This window comes from Dermochelys coriacea, chromosome 6, assembly GCF_009764565.3.
Source record: "Dermochelys coriacea isolate rDerCor1 chromosome 6, rDerCor1.pri.v4, whole genome shotgun sequence".
NCBI lineage: Eukaryota > Metazoa > Chordata > Testudines > Dermochelyidae > Dermochelys > Dermochelys coriacea.
In genome coordinates this window covers 99,780,766-99,801,328 of record NC_050073.1, presented here as the reverse complement: position 1 = coordinate 99,801,328, position 20,563 = coordinate 99,780,766, and the positions used below count along the sequence as shown (strand labels likewise).

Sequence of the window (20,563 nt, the reverse complement as noted above, 5' to 3'; positions counted from 1 at the left end):
CAGGCAAGTTTGCAGGGCTGCAGCCAGAGAATACATATCCTAGCACTTTCTTCCCTGGCTGCAGCCTTGTAAACCTGCCTCCAAGTAGTGTCTGTCTTCCAAAAATGTTTCTAATTAGTGGTGTGCCATTGCTAGTATCTGAGTTCCATTAAGACTGATGTTAATGGGATGGTATTGATTCCCAGCAATATGTTGCCAGTAACCGGAAGCTGCTAATGTCAGGATTGATATTAAGCCGAATCTACTGTACTGTCAAATACTAGTACAAGGCGAGTAAGGATATTGGGAACAAATGGTTACATATAAAGCAAAATCATAACATGCTTTCTAGAGACTAAACTTAATCGGCTAACCTTCTGTCTAAAGAAGTTTGTCACCCAAAGTCCTCTACAGCGTTTTCAACCAAGATTGGCTGAGACCCTGCTTTCATGAATGCAAATACATTGTCCATTTATTTCCTAGGTGCAGGATGCCCAGGTGTTGTCTTTGCTTTCTGGAAATACCCCCATCCCCTGAATTCATTGTCTTTACTCCTAGACAGGCTAACCACCTTCACCTCTCTCAGCTTATTTTTTTCTTCTGTTCATTTCTTGTTGACTTCATAAACATTTGACTTTGTTTGTAAATGGGAAAATATTGTAAGCTTAAAATGGTTAATTTACATCCTGACAGATCCAATTCTTAATCCCTGTCTGGAAAAAATGAGGAGTCCTTGAGGCACCTTAGAGACGAACAAATTTTTTTGGGCATAAGATTTCGTGGGCTAAAACCCACTTCATTAGATGCATGGAGTGAAAAATACAGTAAGCAGTAATATATATATTACAGCACATGAAAAGATGGGAGTTGTCTGACCAAGTGGGGGGTCAGTGCTAATGAGGCCAATTCTATCAAGGTGGACATGCCTATTCCCAACAGTTGACAAGAAGGTGTGAGTATCAAAAGAGGGAAATTACTTTTTGTAGTGACCCAACCACTCCCAGTCTTTATTCAGGCCTAATTTGGTGGTGTCCAGTTTTCAAATTAATTCCAGTTCTGCAGTTTCTCACTGAAGTCTGTTTTTGAAGTTTTTTGTTGAAGAATTGCCACTTTTAAGTCTTTTATTGAGTGTCCAGGGAGACTGAAGTGCTCTCCTACTGGTTTTTGAATGTTACAATTCTTGATGTCTGATTTGTGTCCATTTTTTCTTTTGCATAGAGACTATCCGGTTTGGCCAATGTACATGACAGAGGGGCATTGCTGGCACATGATGGCATACATCACATTGGTAGATGTGCAGGTGAACGAGCCCCTGATGGTGTGGCTGATGTGGTAACATCCTGTGATGGTGTCCCTTGAATAGATATGCGAACAGAGTTGGCAATGGAGTTTGTTGCAGGGGTTGGTTCCTGGGTTAGTGTTTTTTGTTGTGTGGTGTGTAGTTGCTGGTGAGTATTTGCTTCAGGTTGGAGGGCTGTCTGTAAGTGCGGACTGGCCTATCTCCTAAGGTCTGAGCGTGAGGGATTGTCCTTCACGATAGGTTGTAGATCCTTGATGATGCTCTGGAGAGATTTTAGTTGGTGGCTGTAGGTGATGGCTAGTGGTGTTTTTTGTTGGACCTGTCCTGTAGTAGGTGACTTCTGAGTATCCTTCTGGCTCTGTCAGTCTGTTTCTTCACTTTTCCAAGTGGGTATTGAAGTTTTAAGAATGCTTGATAGAGATCCTGTAGGTGTGTCTCTGTCTGAGGGATTGGAGCAAATGCGGTTGTATCTTAGAGCTTGGCTGTAGACAGTAGATTGTGTGGTGTGTGGTCTGGATGAAAGCTGGAGACATGTAGGTAAGTATAGTGGTCAGTAGGCTTCCGGTATAGGGTGGTGGTTGTGACCATCGCTTATTTGCACTTTAGTGTCCGTGAAGTGGATCTTTTGTGTGGACTGGTCCAGGCTGAGGTTGATGGTGGGATGGAAATTGTTGAAATCCTGGTGGAATTCCTCAAGGGCCTCCTTCTTATGGGTCCAGATGATGAAGATGTCATCAATATACCGCAAGTAGAGTGGGCCACTAGGGGATTAGAGCTAAGGAAGCGTTGTTCTAAGTCAGCCATAAATATGTTGGCATTCTGTGGGGCCATGTGGGTACCCATATTAGTCCTGCTGACTTGAAAGTATAAATTGTCCACAAATCTGAAATTGTTGTGACTTTGTACTCATCCACAAAGTTCAGCCACCAGATTTGCCATGACATTGTCGGGGATACTGTTCCTGGCGGCTTGTAGTCCATCTTTGTGCGGCTTGTTGATGTAGAGAACTTCTACATCCATAGTGGCAAGGATGGTGTTTTCTGGAAGATCACCAGTGGATTGTAGTTTCCTCAGGAAGTCAGTGGTGTCTCAAAGATAGCTGGGAGTGCTAGAAGCTTAGGGCCTGAGGAGAGAGTCCACGTAGCCAGGCAATCCTGCTGTCAGGGTGCCAATGCCTGAGATGGGGCGTCCAGGATTCTCAGGTTTATGGATCTTGGGTAGCAGATAGAATACCCCTGGTCGGGGGTGTAGGCATGTGTCTGTGTAGATTTGTTCCTGTGCTGCTTCAGGGAGTTTCTTGAGCAGATGGTACAGGTTCTTTTGGCAACCTTCAGTGGGATCATATGGTAATGGCCTGTAGAATGTGGTGTCGGAGAGTTGCCTAGCAGCCTCTCATTCGTATTCTGACCTATTCATGATGACTACAGTACCTCCTATGTCAGCCTTTTTGATGATCAGTCTCAAGTGTGTCACCTTTTGGTATCCTGCTTTTGTCTTGCATGCTTAAGAAAAATTTTCTGGTACAGATAAATAACTCTTTCAATAGTACATGTACATACATTTCATAATATTGATGACCAGTGTGACACTGACTTTCAATTGAGGCCTCACATAATGTGTGGTGAAGATGGAATGTACACAGCAGATTAATGAGATTTCTGTAACCCCCTTCACCCTCTTGCAGTTGGCCTTAAGAGGTTCTTCAGTCACAATTATTTTGATTAGAATGTCAGTTGTAATTAATAGGCTGGGACTTTCCTAGGTTTTCTAGGGATCTGTTGTTTTTACCCAGTTGCCCTATTTTTCACCTATAGTTTTTTGTATTTTTGTGGAGAGATATTTTTGAAAATATGACAGTATTCATACTGATGAGGTTCAGCTATATTAAATCTGAGGTAGATTAGGTCCTGAGGATCCTTACCAGTAGAAAACGTTCTCAGTAAGCCCCTATCCGTGTAGGTTCAAATTTCCTTTCTTTTTGAACAGAGAGCTGCAACTTGTTTCTTTTGACATTTGTTAGCATCTTTGAGTTTGTATGAGCTGTAATGTGATGCAAGGATCACTTTTGCCTCTTTCTCACATACTCGTCACACCACACGTTCCCCGGGCTTAGCATAGTTGCTATACTCACCAGCACCTCCACTGCTGGTATTAGTGAAGTGAAAATCTATGCTTGTCACCTGTATGACAACGAATTTGGGTAATGTAAACTCCAACTTCAGTCCCCTATTTCTTTTGGTCTACCAGCTTTTGGTCCACTGGCTTTCATAGTTTTTAGGGCTTGAAGAGACCATTCTGATCATCTAGTCCAGTGGTTTTCAAACTGCAGGTCACGACTCAGTACTGGGTTGTGGAATGTAAGGCACTGGGTTGCGGTGGCTCTGGTCAGCACCACCGACCGGGCCATTAAAAGTCCCGTTGGCAGTGCTGCTTGTCTAAGGCAGCCTAGTCCCTACCTGTTCTGACACTGCGCTGCTCCCCAGAAGCAGCCAGCAGCAGGTCCAGTTCCTAGGTGGGGGGCCGCCACAAGGCTCCGTGCAATGACCCTGTCCTGAGCACTGGCTCCGCACTCCCATTAGCCGGGAATCGGCCAATGGGAGCCGGGGAGAGCGATGCCTGAGGGCGGGAACTGCTTGCCTGCCTCTGCCTAGGAGCCGGATCTGCTGCTGGCCACTTCTAGGGTGCAGTGGTGTCCATGGTCCCAGGACAAACAGGAAGCCTCCCTTAGCATCCCTGCTGCACTGCGACTGGGAGCCACCTGAGGTAAGCCTGCACCCCTGCCTAAGCCCTACCCAAACCCAGAGCACCCTCCTGTGCCCCCAACCCCACCCCAGAGCCTTCACCCAGAGCCCTGCCCCCCTCCCACACCCCAGCCTCCTGCCCCAGCTTCATTGGGTCACGGGCATCAACAATTTTCTTCAACTGGGTCGGCAGAAAAAAAGTTTGAAAACCACTGATCTAGTCTGATCACTTGCATAATACAGGCCATAGAACCTCACCCAGTAAGTTCTCTCTGAGCTATAACACTTCTTTTAGAAGAATATCCAATCTTGGTTTAAAGACTTCCAGAGATGGAGAATTTAACCATATGTCCCTAGGTCATTTGTTCCTGTGAATAAGTATCTTCAGTGTCAAAACTATGTGCCTGATTTCTAGTCTGAATTTGTCTAGCTTCAGCTTCCAGTGCCTTTTTCTGATAGATTAAAGAACTCTTCCCCATGTAGGTTCTTGTAGGAACTTATGATTGTCACCTTTTAACCTTCTTTTGTATAAGTTAAATTGAGTTTGTCTTTCACTATACAACATTTTCCATACTGCAGATATTCTTGTAGCTCTTTTCAGAACCCTTTCCATTTTTTCAACATCCTTTTTGAAATGTGAACGCCAGAACGAGACACCCTAGTCCACTAATGGTCTCATTAATGCTATATATATATATAATGCTGTATAATAATTCCACCTTCTTTCTCCTAACTAGATGCTTATACATACAAGGATCATGGTCACCCTTTACAGTACCGCACTGGGAGCTCATGTTCAGTTGATTATCCACAATGACCACTAAGTCCTTTTCAGTGTCACTCCTTTTTAGGATACAGTCCCCCATTTTGTAAGTGTGACCTATGTACTTTTGTCCTAGGTGTGTATGACTTAGCATTTAGCTTCATTAAAACTGATGTTCAAATGAGCCCACCTTACCAAGTGATCCAGCTCAGTTTTTATAACTGATCCCATTGTTTATCACTCCACAGTTTGTTTTCTGAAAATTTTATCAGTAATTCTTTCTTCATTAATAAAGTTTGAGTAGCCTGGAGCCAAAAACTGATCCCCACAAGACTCACTCCTGCTGGGTGGTGATTCCTCTATTAAGGATTACTTCTTGAAATCTCATCAGCCAGTTTTGAATCCATTTAATATGGTCTACATTGGGTTTTTAATATGGTGCTAATATTTTAATTGGAATGTCATGCGGGACTAAGTCAAATGACACGGAAGAATATTATGTCAACACAGTTATCTTTATCAACCAAACTTGCAGTCTCATAATCAAAAAACAAGATCTGTCATCCTGTTTACCCTTTTTAAATACTGGCACGTCATTAGTGCTTTTTTTTTTTCTTGTTCTCTTGTCCCTTGTATTACAAGATTTAAAAACAGACATCAGTTATTCAGAGAGCTCCTGGATCAATTCTTTTAATGCTCCTGCATGAAAGTTATCTGGTCCTCCAGATTTTAAAAAACGTAAATAGCTGCTGTTTAACATTCTCCATGCTTGCTGATGGAATAAAAAAATATCATTATCACTGTATGGCTGAATACATCTTGCTGCTTTCCAAATGCAGAACAGAAATATTTAATGATTACTTCTTTTCTGCATCATGACTGACAGTTTTTCTCTGTCTGTCTCTCGTCATTACAGCCAGTATTTTGAGTGGTACTACTTTAGGAGTTGCCTCAACAGAATGCTCTAAGATACGTATTATCTTCTCCCAGACAATTCTTCAAAAGAGGTCAGAAGTTGGTTTTCCTTGTGGGATTTACCACGTAACTTCACCTCAAAACAATCAAAGATTGAGATGATTTAAACCAAAGAAATTGTGTGCTAGTGTAGCTAGTCTTTATGTGTAGCAAGAGTATAGCTAGGTACTATGTCTTGGATTAGTTGTAGTAAAGGAAGATGTTTCTAAAGAGCCCATTCTCCTTTTATCATTTCTGACTGCCCTCTGCTCAGCCTGTCAGATGCAAACTCCTTTTTGGTGTCAGAGGTCGAGAGCTGCCTTTTTCATTCTCCCTCAATCCCAGCCATTGAGTATCAAAACTGGTTGCAGTGTGTAAAGATGTGACACAACTGTCTAATGTATAAAGCATCTCAACAATGTAATGTGATCTGGTGGACCACTGGGAGGGAAAATGTTGGCTGTTATCTTGTGTATTTTCAAATGTTCACCTCTGGAAATATTTTTTCAAAAACCAACACTTAAATGTCTCTTTGATCTTGACCTCACTTTCCTCAGCCAAAATGTCAAAATGACTGGGTCCTGGCTTGCATATTTCATGTCCCTAGCTAGAGTTGCTAGACTGCATCAATCTCAGTGTGTCGAAAGTTTACATTTTTTGTACAATTTCCTCTTACTAGTATTTCTAAATATTGTGTTTATTAACATCCACTTCTTTATAACACCTTAGAGACTAACAAATTTATTTGAGCATAAGCTTTCGTAAGCTACAGCTACAGCTACAGCTCGCGAAAGCTTATGCTCTAATAAATTTGTTAGTCTCTAAGGTGCCACAAGTACGCCTTTTCTTTTTGCAAATACAGACTAACACGGCTACTACTCTGAAACCTGTCCTTTGTAACAGAAATCTTGTAAAACTTGTTTTACAACTTAGAGAAATTTAGTATACACACACACAATTTATAAATTGGCCTAAGGAAGTTTCTCAAGCTGCTTTTAGTCATTTTCTTCAACTTTATATTGATCAAACACTGTGAGTGATGCTTTTCTACTCTTCCTCTTCCATCTTGTTGGTTGATCTTTCATTATCTCATGTTTAGGTCCAGACCTCTGTGTCTCTTAAATTTAGATGCATAACCTGTTTGTTAGTTGTCCTATCAAAACTCTGAGCAATATTAAGCATTTCTCCTCTTCCCTCCTATTTCCCTTATTTTAATATCAAATTTAACTTAGACTATTTTTGTAGTCGCTTCTCCTCCTGTAGTAAACAGAGTTCTCAAACTAACAGGTTTTGTGGCAGGCAATTACCTCTTCCAGCAAACTCCAAAAAGTTCATTAGATTTCTAAGTAGTCATCTTTTTTTTTTTTCTTCCTGCTTGCTTGATGGATTAATTTTTCTAGTACCAGAATTTCCCACACCTTAATATTCTACTTTATTAAATCTAAGATATGGATAGATAACACATTTTCTATAATTCATTTTAGGATGCGGATGCTGAAGGCAATTTTATGCAAGTTCTGCTTTCTAAATTAATCGTACTAATTACCTTGGTTCTGCATAGTAGTATTTGTAGAGCAAGTCATGAAGTAGGAGATCTGAATTCAGATCCTTGGCCCAATCTCATTACCCAAAGACAACAGTGCATTATCATGTCCATCTTGATAAATGAAATTAAATACAATCTCTTATTAAAAACAAACAAACAAAAAAAAACCTTAAGGGTTGGTTTTGCATTTTTAATCTCCAATGGCAATAAATGTCCCAGGAAATATGTTTAAGGGGAGGAATTGCAGGGGTTTGGGGGGAGAGGATGAGTGTCAAGAAAGCACAGAAATGTGTTTGGAGCCAAATTTATGTCAGGGTATGTCTTCACTGTAGGCTTAACCTAGGCTCTTATATGGGTTTAGACCAACCCCCATCATCCACACACACAACCCTTAAGCCCAGGTTTGCTTGCCCAGTGAGGGGTATAGGTTAGAACCACAGGTTTTGTTGTAAGTTGGGTTCAAATGTACTTGCACTGTAGAGGGGAAGCAACTGAGGCCTGGGTTATGAAGCTTGGGTTTTGATAGTCCTTAAGTGCCAGTCCACAATGCCATACCCCAATCCTCTAGGTCTGTATTTTCTGTCCCTTCTACCTACTAACTTTGCATTAATCTCCGATCTAATAGAAGCAACCTGCTGGTTTATATATATACCTGGTCAGTGTTTAAGTCCTTATGGCTTTTTCCATTTCTGCACTGATCAGCTCAGGTGAATAATGTGAGAAGATGCCATCCCAGTGTGCTGCTAGCTGGCTAGAAGATCACGTCAGGGTTCTGGTTGCCCTCTCGTGTAGGTACAGCAAATAATGTAGATTTGAGATGCACCCGAAACTGTCCTTGTCAAGAGGCTGCCAGAGGAGGTGGATCAAGTGGCGAGCTATCCAGTGTCGGGAGTGAATTAAAAATGTCAAGCGTGCCTATCCCAAAGGACACCAATAACAAGTCGGGCAACTCAATGTCTCCTTGCCCCTAACATAAGGAGTTTGAATCAGGTGATCGCCATAGCCCCAAGTACTGAGTCCACTATCATGCATGATAGGCTTTTGACCCAGAATGGCTTGGGTTTTTATTTTTTTTGTTTTTGTGTGTGGTTTTTAGATCAGGGACAGCAGAGGGTGCAGAAGAGCTGGAACAGACCATATGGTCTGATGGTCTTGGGGACATCCTGGATCTCTATTCTGACAATTATTTGAGGATGAGCCTGGTGAATGGACTGCATAGGAAGCAGCAGCAGAGATGGAGCTACAGCTGAATAACTGGCTGCTTCCATTTTCATTATTTGGGGGGAAATTGCAATTTAAGTGGGAATATTTCCCAGGTTATGACTAAGGCTATGATTCTGTCATGGAGGTCACAGATTCCGTGGGTTTTTTGTTTTTTTTTTTTGGGACCTCCATGACTACTTCTGGGGCAGGGCTGGAGCAGCTGTTAGCCCTGGGGCTGCCGGAGCAGTGGCCACCGGAACAGCTGACTGGTGGCCAGCCCTGGGACCACCAGAACAGTGGCTGGAGTTGGTCAGCTACCCTTGGGCGGGAGCAGCAGCAGTCAATCCCTGCTGCAGGAGCAGCGGTGGGACTAGAGCTATGGGGCAGCCTTAGCTTCAGTTCACCCTTCATCCCCCTTTCCATCCCTATATGTGTGATTTAAGATGGATTCCAAGCTCTGTGTGGGGGGGAATGGATATTAAACATGCAACTAATGATTCAGTGGAGCTATGTTTGAACTAATTACTGGAGGACGGGGGGAGAATCAAAGATGGGATTATAAGCTTAGCAAGCATAAATGCATATTTCCACATAGACTCCTTGCCTTATAACTTTCTACACACTGGTGTACTATTACACAGTTATACCAATAATAGTCTTAACTCCAGACAGCCTGGATTTTAAGTCCCAGTGATTGTACTAAGTGGAAAAAGTCTTCGGTGATTGTGGTACTTGGTCTCCTGATGCTGTCCAGGCCTGTGGGAGGAGGAAGGAGTTTGTGGTGTTCTCAAGCTTCTGTATCTTGGGTAAACATTCTCTTACTGCTTGCCTGAATTTTTTTTCTCCACTCCTGCCTGGCTGGTGATTTATATATAATATAATATAATTTTTTTTTATGTCAGTGATCCAAGATGGTTGGTAAGATTCCTGGGCAGGCCACTCTTCCAGTGGCTGCCCTGTAGTTTACCATCTCTGTTTGTTGATTTACAGTCAGCACATGAGGAGATACCTACTTTGCACAAACACAATAGCAGATAAACATATATCTACACATATGCGTTCATGCGCATACACACTGCAGTAGTATGCATCATTATGCTTCTTGAGGCATGTTACCATGTGATGCAAGGATGTGGGCAATGCGGGAACATAAGAATCCTTAATTTATTTTGCTTACCTGAACCCAGCCTCAGTGAAGACCGGTGCAATCTCTGATTGCCTATATTGGACTTGAAAACCAGCAATGTCTTGTGTCCATTCCTGGTGGAAGCCCTCACCCTTATTCTCACAGATATTGGTGTCCTTGTGCCAGATACCAAGATGCATAAGCTGAACGGGTACTGCTAGCAGAAAAATTGCAGACTCGGGCCTTGAGAGGCACATGTGCTCCTGAAGTGGAGCACCCATAGGGACATGCAAAGTGAATGACTTCTTATGGTCGACCAAGACCTTCATGACGATTTGAGTAATGTCCGTGCTGGTTGACATATGCTCCTTGTGCCGGGCAAACAATGGATAGAGGTATGTCATCAGTGGCTCCAGTGCAGTTTGGAAACCCCATTCTCTCAAAGCCAGTTGTTTCAGGCATACTAACTGTGTCTGCTACCCATCGGTAAAACACAGCAGTACCTACCCCACAAAGCTCCATCACTACAGCACTGAGTTAGCTTGCCAACACCAAAGTGGTTAGGCATGGACCTGTGCAGTGTAGGGTAGCAAACTTCCAGATGGCAGTATCAACCCATTCTGGATTGGTATGGCTTCCCGTATTAGCATGATCTGGCACTGAAAGGTCAGGGCAAGATCCTTACATAACTCCCTGAAGATCTGTTTTCTCATGGGGAAGTTCTGGAGGCATCGCTGATCTTCCCAGATCTGCATGATGATGTAATCACACTACAGGTTGTTGTACACTAGAAGTGTCAGTCCACATACGATAGATGGTATGCGTCAGCTGTCTCTGCTCTGCCATATCAACATCTAGCTTGCATGATCTTTTAATGAATAACTGTGGTTGCCTTAGGAGGTCGCAAACAGCTGTTGAAATGCCCTCCACCGTATCCCATATCTGTAATTGCATCCTGCTGAAACAACAGTGCTACCAAAAGTAGGAAACAGTTCATACACCTGATGTGGGAACCATGCCTTGACCTGGATGGAGAGGAAAGAAGTGAGGAGTGTGCTGAGCCAGAAGTGTTTTATGCTACTATGGTGGCAGGCTGTGAACACTTCCACACAGACGCTTGGGAAGAACAGCCAAGTTCTCCCACAATATAAATCAGAGTGGCTCAAGTTAGTGAAGCACTAAGAATCCTGGGATATGCCTACAGAAATCCTAGCACTTAACTTGGACTACTGCAGGACCAATGTGGCTGCAGCTATGTGGATATGAGTCAAGTGTAGCTCTGAAATCTTGCAGATGGGTTTGGCTTACCACAGTGCCTAGACCTGGATAACCTGCAGTGGAGACCTACCTTACGTAGACAGCCCTGCTTTAAACATTTTAACTGGTAACAGGCTGAAGCAGGGAAACATATTTAACATTCCATGTGTTGCTTACATAACAATATGTCCAATGCATTTTAGAAACACATTTTGATTGGTCTCACAGAATGTTCCTGGACTGTCAGGCAGCCCCGGTGACATTTATTCATACCATGCTCCATGGCAGCTTCACCATACTTTGGGGTAGGGGGTGGGGAGTTATGGTTCAGTTTCAAAAAACAACCCCCCCACAACTAAATCAACAAACATTTGAATAGATCTTTGTTAATACAGTCAGTGACTACACATTTTCTAATGCTATCAATTTGTTCTTTTGTATGTATCTATAACTATTAACATTTTACAAAACTAGAAAGACATTTCTCAGCTACCTATTGATCTCTAGGTTTATCCCATTGTTGTACAAATATGAGAAGATTTATGCCTCAAAATATAGCAGTGTGACATCTTAACTTCTAGAGCCTACTGAATAATTACTTTGAAATGAACAAGAGGTTACCGAACGTGGTGTTTAAAGTGTGTAACTGCAAATACTTTAATTTGGAAACTATATGCCAGTTACTGAGTCTGTTGTTCCCTTTATTATTATTATTATTATTATTATTATTATTATTGTTAGGTTTGAGTAGCAGCCGTATATTCGCAAAAAGAAAAGGAGTACTTGTGGCACCTTAGAGACTAACACATTTATTTGAGCATAAGCTTTTGTGAGCTACAGCTCACTTCATCGGATGCACCGAGCTGTAGCTCACAAAAGCTTATGCTCAAATAAATGTTAGTCTCTAAGGTGCCACAAGTACTCCTTTTCTTTTTATTATTATTGTGTGAGTAATACAGAAATTTCTTTCCTCTCGCTTTCTTTCACCTCCACCAAGTGTAAAGGAGCTTTTACCATTTTGTGAAATAGAAAGGAAGAAGCAGCAGTGGGAAGCTAAACTGAGGATCAAGTGGCAATCAATATATGTTAACTGGAAAGAGTGTTTCCTTCTTCACTTGGAGGAACAGAAAAGAACTCAAGAGGGAGTGTTTTGTATTGTTCTCTCCTAACTAATTGTTTGACTAAAAAGCCATGTTGACAGTCTTCAGAAGTGCATGTTCAGCCCTCCATAAAGGGATCACCATTGCAGATAATGGACGAGTGTAAAGAAAAATGTGAGATCTTGGACGAGTCATCTGCTCTTCTTTCCCTCCTCCCCCCGCTCCCCAACACATTAACTGAGCGTGCAGGATAAAATGAAATGGGGAAGGGAGAAATTGTGGGGACCAGAGAAAGATAGCGTATTTTGTGAAGTATAAAATAGGGCACAGATTACTCTCTCATTTTTAGAGGGTAGATTGTAATGGTGTCTTTCCACTAATAAACACAACCTAGTTGACTGATGATAAAAATAAATAGAAATTTCCCCTCTCCCCTATACATAATATTAGAATATACCAGCCCTATCCAAAGACAGAGTGTACTTAATTTGTGGTGTGGGACAATTGTAAAGGTCCAAGATATCTGTCTTAGGGAAGGATAATCACGCTGTTCAGGGGGCTATTTTACTAGTCTAATTATTTATTTTGCCAGAGGTTCTAGTAGTTACATGTCAAGACCGACGATGCATACATTCACACGTTTTGCAGTATGTGGGTGTTGCAAAATTCAGTAAATGAGTTGCATGTGTATATAGTACTTTTCCATAAAATATTTATCTGTTTTAGGCTTTTAATAAATTGACATGAGTATTTGACACTCCCTGGATTTTTATGTAAAATTTCTGTTATGATTGTCTTCATGCGATAGGACAAGGAGCGACCACTTCAGAAATCCAGAAAATGCTTGCTGTAGAAAATCTGGAAGACATAACTTCCTCTTCTTGCTGGGGGAAAATTGTAAACAAAGATCCAAGTTTGCTATCTAAGTGCTAAAATGGTTCTCTGATTAAATCTTTCATTCTGAGCTTAATTGGTCTCTCTTCTTTTCCCATCTAAGAAGAAAGAGCCTATTTCTTCATCAACACAGCATCTTCTTTCAAATAGAAAAAAAACCTTATGAACAAAGTTACAGCAGGTTGCAGTCAGACTGAAAATTAGATGTAGATAAGTGGCTGGCTTAGCTCTTAATATGGTGCATTTCTGACGCTATCTAGAGCTTTCAGAGTAGCAGCGGTGTTAGTCTGTATTCACAAAAAGAAAAGGAGTACTTGTGGCACCTTAGAGACTAACAAATTTATTAGAGCATAAACTTTCGTGAGCTACAGCTCACTTCATCGGATGCATCCGATGAAGTGAGCTGTAGCTCACGAAAGCTTATGCTCTAATAAATTTGTTAGTCTCTAAGGTGCCACAAGTACTCCTTTTCTTTTTATCTAGAACTTGTGCTTGTGTATGCCGATATTGCAGCACTCAAGTGTCATTGTGTTATGCTTCCTTATGTACATGTGCTGAAATGCCTGTTTCAGAATATGCTGAAAGGATCAATGCTGATGACCCATTAAAGATCTCTTTACATAAGAAATTACAATATATAAATTTTAATAGCTAAATGAGAACAGCCATGTTAGGGCCGTAGATTGTATGTTTGGGTACTTCACTACAAACAAGTATCTGAGATCAGAATGCCTGTGCTTTTGCATTCTTGTAATGGGAAAGTGGCTAAATACAAAAAGTTTCCCTTTGGCTGAGATCTTGCATATCAGGTTTTATCGAGGAGGGTGTGTGTATGCATAACAACTGATTTACAAACTCCTGAAGGTGGATTTATAACTGAAGCTCTTTTCTTACTGGGTCCTAATAGCAATTACTGTTATGTAATTTGTCCACATTTTTGTAGACTATTCTTGGTTTGCAGGCAACTTGAGTGTAGCTTTTTGTGTGTGCCATTTTTAAGTGTTTCTTTTAGTTAGATTTTCTTTTTTAAACAAAGGATAGTAAGACAATTTATATAGCTAGCTAGGCTGTTTGTATGGTGAGACTCCTGCATATCATGCTGACTAATCGTGTCTCATTTTTGTGCTCCATGTGTTGTCTCTTATATAGTAAACTGTTTGGGGTAGGGTCCATGGTTTTGTTCTGTTTGTATGGCACCTAGCACAGTGAGGTCCTGGTCCATGGTTAGGGCTCCTAGGCTCTATGGCAGGGATCGGCAAAGTTTGGCATGCGGCCCGCCAAGGTAAGCCTCCTGGTGGGCCGGGCCAGTTTGTTTACCTGCCGCATTTGCAGGTTTGCTGCTCCAAGCCAATTGGGGCTGCGGGAAGCGGTGCAGGCTGAGGGATGTGCTGGCCGCAGCTTTCCACAGCCCCCATTGGCCTGGAGCAGCGAACCGCAGCCAGTGGGAGCTACGACTGGCTGTGAACCTGAGGACGCAGCAGGTAAACTGGCCCAGCCCAATAGAGGGCTTACCCTGGTGGTCTGCATGCCGAAAGTTGCTGATCCCTGCTCTATGGTAATACAACTAAATAATAGTCACACGTATATTGTTAAGATATTTGGAGTCTGATTGATTGTGGCTTACATGATGGCAATACATTTGTTTTTTAGCCATTCCATTTAAACTCTAGTTGACATATTCTGTTTTGTGACCATAGTCTGACTTAATACTGACCTGAAACGGGGAGGCCGTTAACATTCGTCCTCCAATTTTTGTCCCACATAAGCAGACCCATCAAGAAGCGTCAAACTTGTAAAAGGTAATAACACTTCCTACTTTTCTCTAGCAATGCCACCTCTTTGTGGTGCATGTAAAATCAGTAGATTATGATTTAAAAAAAAAAATCTAAAGAGATTAAATTCTTGTGATGTGGCAAGTCAGTTTTACAAAACTAGGTGCATCTTATAGACATGATCCAATATTATATTGTAAATAGACAGATGCATATCTAAAGGAAAATATCCCTTTATTCAGAAAGATCAAGCAATAATTGATAAAACATAATCTGTGGTCTAAAATTGTTTCCATCTGGTCAACTGTATTTAGCAAGAAGGGGGGACTCTCTTTTTAAGACTCTAGGTAGGAAGTTAAGGTGTGTAGAATGACTTTCAGAGAAGCAAAAGTCCTTGTGTAATGCAGAGGAATATGTTGCAAGTAGAAGTTACAGTAAAGCCATTTTAAAAATGTTTTTGCCAGTGTAAAATGGCAGATTCATTTCCACCAGTTTTGAGATAAGGAATCTTATCACTGATGTAGGAGGCAACACCCCGGATGATTTGTGTTTGAATTTAAAGGAAGCTGAGACAAATTACTTGTCCAATTTTATTCCTACCTCATGTGGAGCTAATTCATTTCAACTGTGTTTTGTTGGTTTTTTTTTTTTTTTTTTTAATACTTGCCCGTGAATTATGCTTGCACAGTGAAGCTGTGTGGCCACTTGAGTTCATTTATTGTTGGAGTTACCTGAAAGTTGATCCTCAGACCTTTGAAAAATATAGAAATATCTGAATTTTATGCAAAAAATGTTAGTTTGCCCAAATGAACAGGGATCAATGGGAGAGCCTATTTGATCAGGACTTCGTTATGACTGGATATAATCAAATCATGCTAACGTAACTGCCATGTGGAGGGAGAGAAAATGTGGCTTGTGTCTGCCCAGTGCTTCAGAAGAGAGACTAGTATGTTGTTATATGATAGCTTGGAAGGGGTTGGAAGGCGGCAGGGGGTGGCTATAACCAGTGATTGTTTTCTAGGCACCTTTTATGAAACCATGGGAGATTGCAGAGAAACACTGATGGAACTGTTTCTACAATACAAAGCTATGTTGTACTTTATTACCTTTATATGCACTCCTTTGTAATTTAAATTCATACTGTTGGAATACATGCTCCTATTGTAGATGTATTTAGCTATAAGGGTGTATAGGGTTCTGATGATCCTCAGTCTGCTTGGAGTGAAATTAGTATACTGTAATAATAAATAGGGTAATTCAGTATAGCAAATGTTTTTTCTCTTCCCTTCATTCGTGTCAGAACAAAAGGACAGAACAAATGCATAAAGAGAACATCTTGGGCTAGTTAGAAGTTTCAGTAGCTCTTGCAGATGAACCGTACCTACCAAAGAATTGCACCCTGACTGAACATTTGTTCAGCCAAACCGCAGAACAATGCACCTTGCAAAGAAACTGTCAAAAATATAAATTATGAAAAACAAGTGAAAGGTAAACAGACTTGTGGCTTTCTATTTGTATAAAAAAATTAGTCTTCCCAAAGCCCTCCCCCCAATCTATTAAAAATTACTTCTAGTTGTTTTCCAATTAATATGTAAAACATTATCCCATAGCTCGTTTTAATATTTAGATCAGCATTTTCATAAGAAAACATAGTGTAAGTGGTACTTCGATACTGCAGTTCTGCTTGATAGTGCATGCAGAATAAATTCTTTCCTTTGGAAGGGATTGAACTGAAAATCGTGAATAGCTTAACCACAAGCTGTTTTTTTTGTTTTTGTTTTTGTTTTTTTTGTTGTGGATCATGGTAGAATCACTTGTTTGGCTGAAAATACTGGGCCGTGAATGAACAGAGCACAGAGTAAACAACTTCTAAGAAAAAAAACTGTGAGAGAAGTTAGACCTGATGCCCAGATACCATAAGAACATAAGAATGTCCATAGTGGGTCAGATCAATGGTCCATCTAGCCCAGTGTCTTGTTTTCCAGCAGTGGCCAGATGCTTCAGAGGGAGTGAACTAAACAATGTAATTATTGAGTGATCCATCCACTGTTGCTCAGTCCCAACTTCAGGCAATCAGAAGTTTAGGGACACCCAGAGTATAGGGCTTCATCCCTGACCATTTGGCTAATAGCTATTAATGGTCCTATCCTCTATGAACGTATCTAATTCTTTTTTTGAACTCAGATATACTTTGACCTTCACAACATTCCCTGACAACAGGATCTACAGGTTGATTGTGTGTTAAGTGAAGAAGTACTTTCTTATGTTTTTTTTGGTTCTTGTGTGTGTTAAGGGATAAATAACACTTCTCTATTAATTTTTCTCCGCACAATTCATGATTTTTATAGACCTGTATCCTATCCACCTTTAACAATCTCTTTTCTAAGATGGGTTTCAGAGTAGCAGCCGTGTTAGTCTGTATTCGCAAAAAGAAAAGGAGTACTTGCCACAAGTACTCCTTTTCTTTTTTCTAAGATGAACAGTCCGTCTTTTTAATCTCTCCTCATATGGAAGCTTCCCATACTTGTAATCCTTTTTGTTGCCCTTCTCTATACCTTTTCCAATTCTAATCTTTTTTTTTTTTTTTTTTGAGATGAGGCAACCAGAACTGCACACAGTATTCAAGATGTGTGAACCATGGATTTATATATAGGCATTGATATTTTGTCATATCTATCCATTTCCTAACGGTTCCTAAGATTCATTTAGCTTTTTTTTTGACTGCCCCTTGCATATTGAGAAAATGTTTTCAGAGCACTGTCCACAATGACTCCAAGACCTCTTCTTAAGTGGTAACAACTAATTTAGACCCCCCTCCCCCGCATCATATTGTGTGTAGTTGGGATTGTTTTCCAATGTGCATTACTTTACACTTATCAACATTTAATTTTATCTGCCACTTTGCTGCCCAAGACCCTGTTTTGTGAGATCCCTTTGTCACTCTTTGCAATCAGCTTTGGACTTAACTATCTTGAGTAGTTTTATATTGGGTACAAACTTTGCCACCCCACTGTTTACCCAGTTTTCCAGATAACTTTCGAATATGTTGAATAGCACAGGTTCCAGTACAGATCCTTGGGCGAACACACTGTTTATCACGTTCCATTGTGAAAACTGGCCATTTATTACTACCCTTTGCTTCCTATCTTTTAACAAGTTACTGATCCATGCACTATAAGATGCATAAGTTTTTCAGTGAAATAGCTGAATGCTACAAGAGCTTTCTGGGTATTTACCATGCAAACGAGCATATTATGTATCCCACTTTCTTTCAGAGCTCTTTTGTCCTCTACTGCTACAGCACACCAAGTTTTTTAGGATGCCGTAAGTTTAGTCAACTTTGTTGTGGAACCAGAAATACATATTTTTGTCTTGGAGATCAGCATAGTAAGTAACCTCACCCAATTCATGTGTGCTTGGTATTGGTTTACACAAAATAGGTGTATTAAGTTTATTTTCTGTAAGTAAATCAGAAAGATAAAAGTTTTTACTGGTAATTATATTATCAGAGAGAAAATCCTAAATATATGGAGGCTAAAAGAAAGGAAAGAAGCCTTCTTTTTGTGTTTTGGCAGCAAGTTGTGGAACTCTGGATGCTCGGACAAGCATGTTGATATAGATCATCTAATTTGTTATAAGAGCTATGACAATAGCGTATATTGGGCAAACCTGCTACAATCTATAAAACTATATGTTGAGGCAGGAAAAGATGGTCTTATGTTTCAGATTTGGGAATCAGTAGGTCTGAGTTCTATTCCTGGCTCTGCTGATTACTTCCTCTACTTTTCAAACTTTTGTACTGGGGACCCCTTTCACACAGCAAGCCTCTGAGTGCGTCCCCCTCTTATAAATTAAAAACACTTTTTATATTTAACACTATTACAAATGCTGGAGGCGAAGCGGGGTTTGTGGTGGAGGCTGACAGCTCGTGCCCCCCCATGTAATAACCTCCTGACCCCCTGCGGGCTCCCAACCCCCAGTTTTAGAACCCCTGCTCTATTACTTTAGGAAAATTAGAGAGACAGAATGGGTGAGGTATAAAATACACCTTGTTTCTCTAATATCTTGAGACAAACATGGCCACAACACTACTGCATACTCACTTTAGGAAGTTATAAATAACTCCCTCTGTGATCAATCTATAAAATGGGAATAATACTTTCCTATTTTGTGAGGTATTGTGAGACATTTAGATATTAATGTTAAGCCCCATAAAAATGCCATTTAAATAAAAGCAAATCTATTTTGGTGGCCCAGAACATAAGAATTCTGAATTGCCTTTGTTTGTGTGCTTTTTTTTTGCATGCCAATTCCAAGACTACTGTTACAGTTCACTTCTGTTTTATGTGATATCGTTAGTTTAAGCCCTGAGAACAAACCAAAAGTGCACATACGCTTAAGGGTTCTTTCAAATTCGAATTGTGAAGGCTTTAACAAGTATTAATCTTCACATATTTTTAAGAATGGATTTCCTCAGTGCATAAGAGAGTTGCTGCGTTTTGGAAGTGAAGATGCCATATATTTATATTTTTAAAAATTATTTAGGCTTGGCTGATCTACTTACTAATGCTTACTAAATGATTAGCACTGTAAACATGCTGTACAAGAAACCCAATCTCTTCTCTAATAGGTTTTTTACCACTAAAAGATTAGTTTTTGAGTCTTAAGGTATTTTTTCTTGGCACTTTGACTGTGATATGCTGTGCTGATAATAACCTTTTGCCTTGCTCAGTGTTTCTAGTTGGACTGCATATTTGAAAACTAATTATAGCAGTTGCCAAACAAAATGGTTGAAGCTAATTATGTGCTGTGGAAAATTAAAAACTGAATTCTCAGATATTTGACTCAACTAGAACGAAAACTAATCATATAGCTGTTTGTTTTTTTTCAAGGGGGCTGGAGGGGGGTGGGGAATACTGTCCAAGCTATTTCCTAGTTTGGTTTAAGTTTTAACTGATTCTGCTTGGAAAAGTCATACAGTAAACAAGACATGTGGTTATATGGCACACAGAGATATGCATTAAAACCAGCAGTATATTTTATAAATATACAAGAAATTTAAAAGCACATAAAATGTTTTCAACTTTGTTTTTAACAGCCTGAAATATTCCATGACAATTATATTGTCCATCTTTACTTTGCTAATGCCCCTGCGGCATATTAATTGTATCAGAAAGGATTTATTTATTTTATTTTGTGTACTTAAAAAAACAGAAAAAGAATACTTCCTTTTGATTTGCCCAGAATGTTTTTTTTTTAATTTCAGATTTCTCAAAAATATGCCACGGTAGCATATTATGTCAGAAGACATTGCAAATGCCGGAGATCAGCTTAAATTAGGGGGGATTTTCCTCATTTTTTGTATTCGTTGTAAAGGTGTGCAGTTAGACTTGGTATTGTTCAGTGATATTTGCATGGGTGGTTTTTGGGGGTGGGGGCTGGATATATTTAATGCTGTTGCATAGCAGAGATGCAAAGACATTTTGTCTTTGAGTCAGATAAAATTAAGCAACTTTCTGAAAATGGAAAGTCATTGCAGAAGACATGCAGTCGTGTGTAATTTGAACAGAAGTCCTAGAAGGTAAAAATGGTGGCTTTTTGTTGAATTTGCTAGACCGAAAAATGCTTCATGTTCATCAAATCTTGAATGAAATATGAATTATTAAAGTCTTGCATGTAAATCTGATCAATGCAAGTAGGTTGATTTTAAGTTTAGAGCACGTGTAATGAGCTGGAAAGACGTATGTGGTAAGATTGAGATTCAATTTGTCAGTATATTAAAACATTGTTGGGAGTAGCTTGGTACAGTAAATAGGGACTTAGTACTGCTATTGTTAGTCTGCTGTATAGCACAACATTTTATTGTGGGTTTTGTTCTTCTGTCTGACCATTTATATAAATGTTGCTCTTTTGGGGTGTGGGGAGCGG

General features: G+C 40.2%; 1 protein-coding gene across 10 annotated transcripts in view; it reads left to right on the top strand.

Annotated features, from left to right (window-relative positions):
• Positions 1–20,563, top strand: part of BTBD7 (BTB domain containing 7) — a 116,510-nt gene that overhangs the window by 10,904 nt on the left and 85,043 nt on the right. Inside the window, exon 2 of one of the 10 annotated variants that reach the window (XM_043517880.1) lies at positions 4,758–4,919. The exons of the other annotated variants lie outside the window; for them this stretch is intronic. The gene's annotated coding sequence lies outside the window, so the exon portion shown is untranslated. The remainder of the gene's footprint in view (positions 1–4,757; positions 4,920–20,563) is intronic. 10 annotated transcript variants of the gene reach the window in all.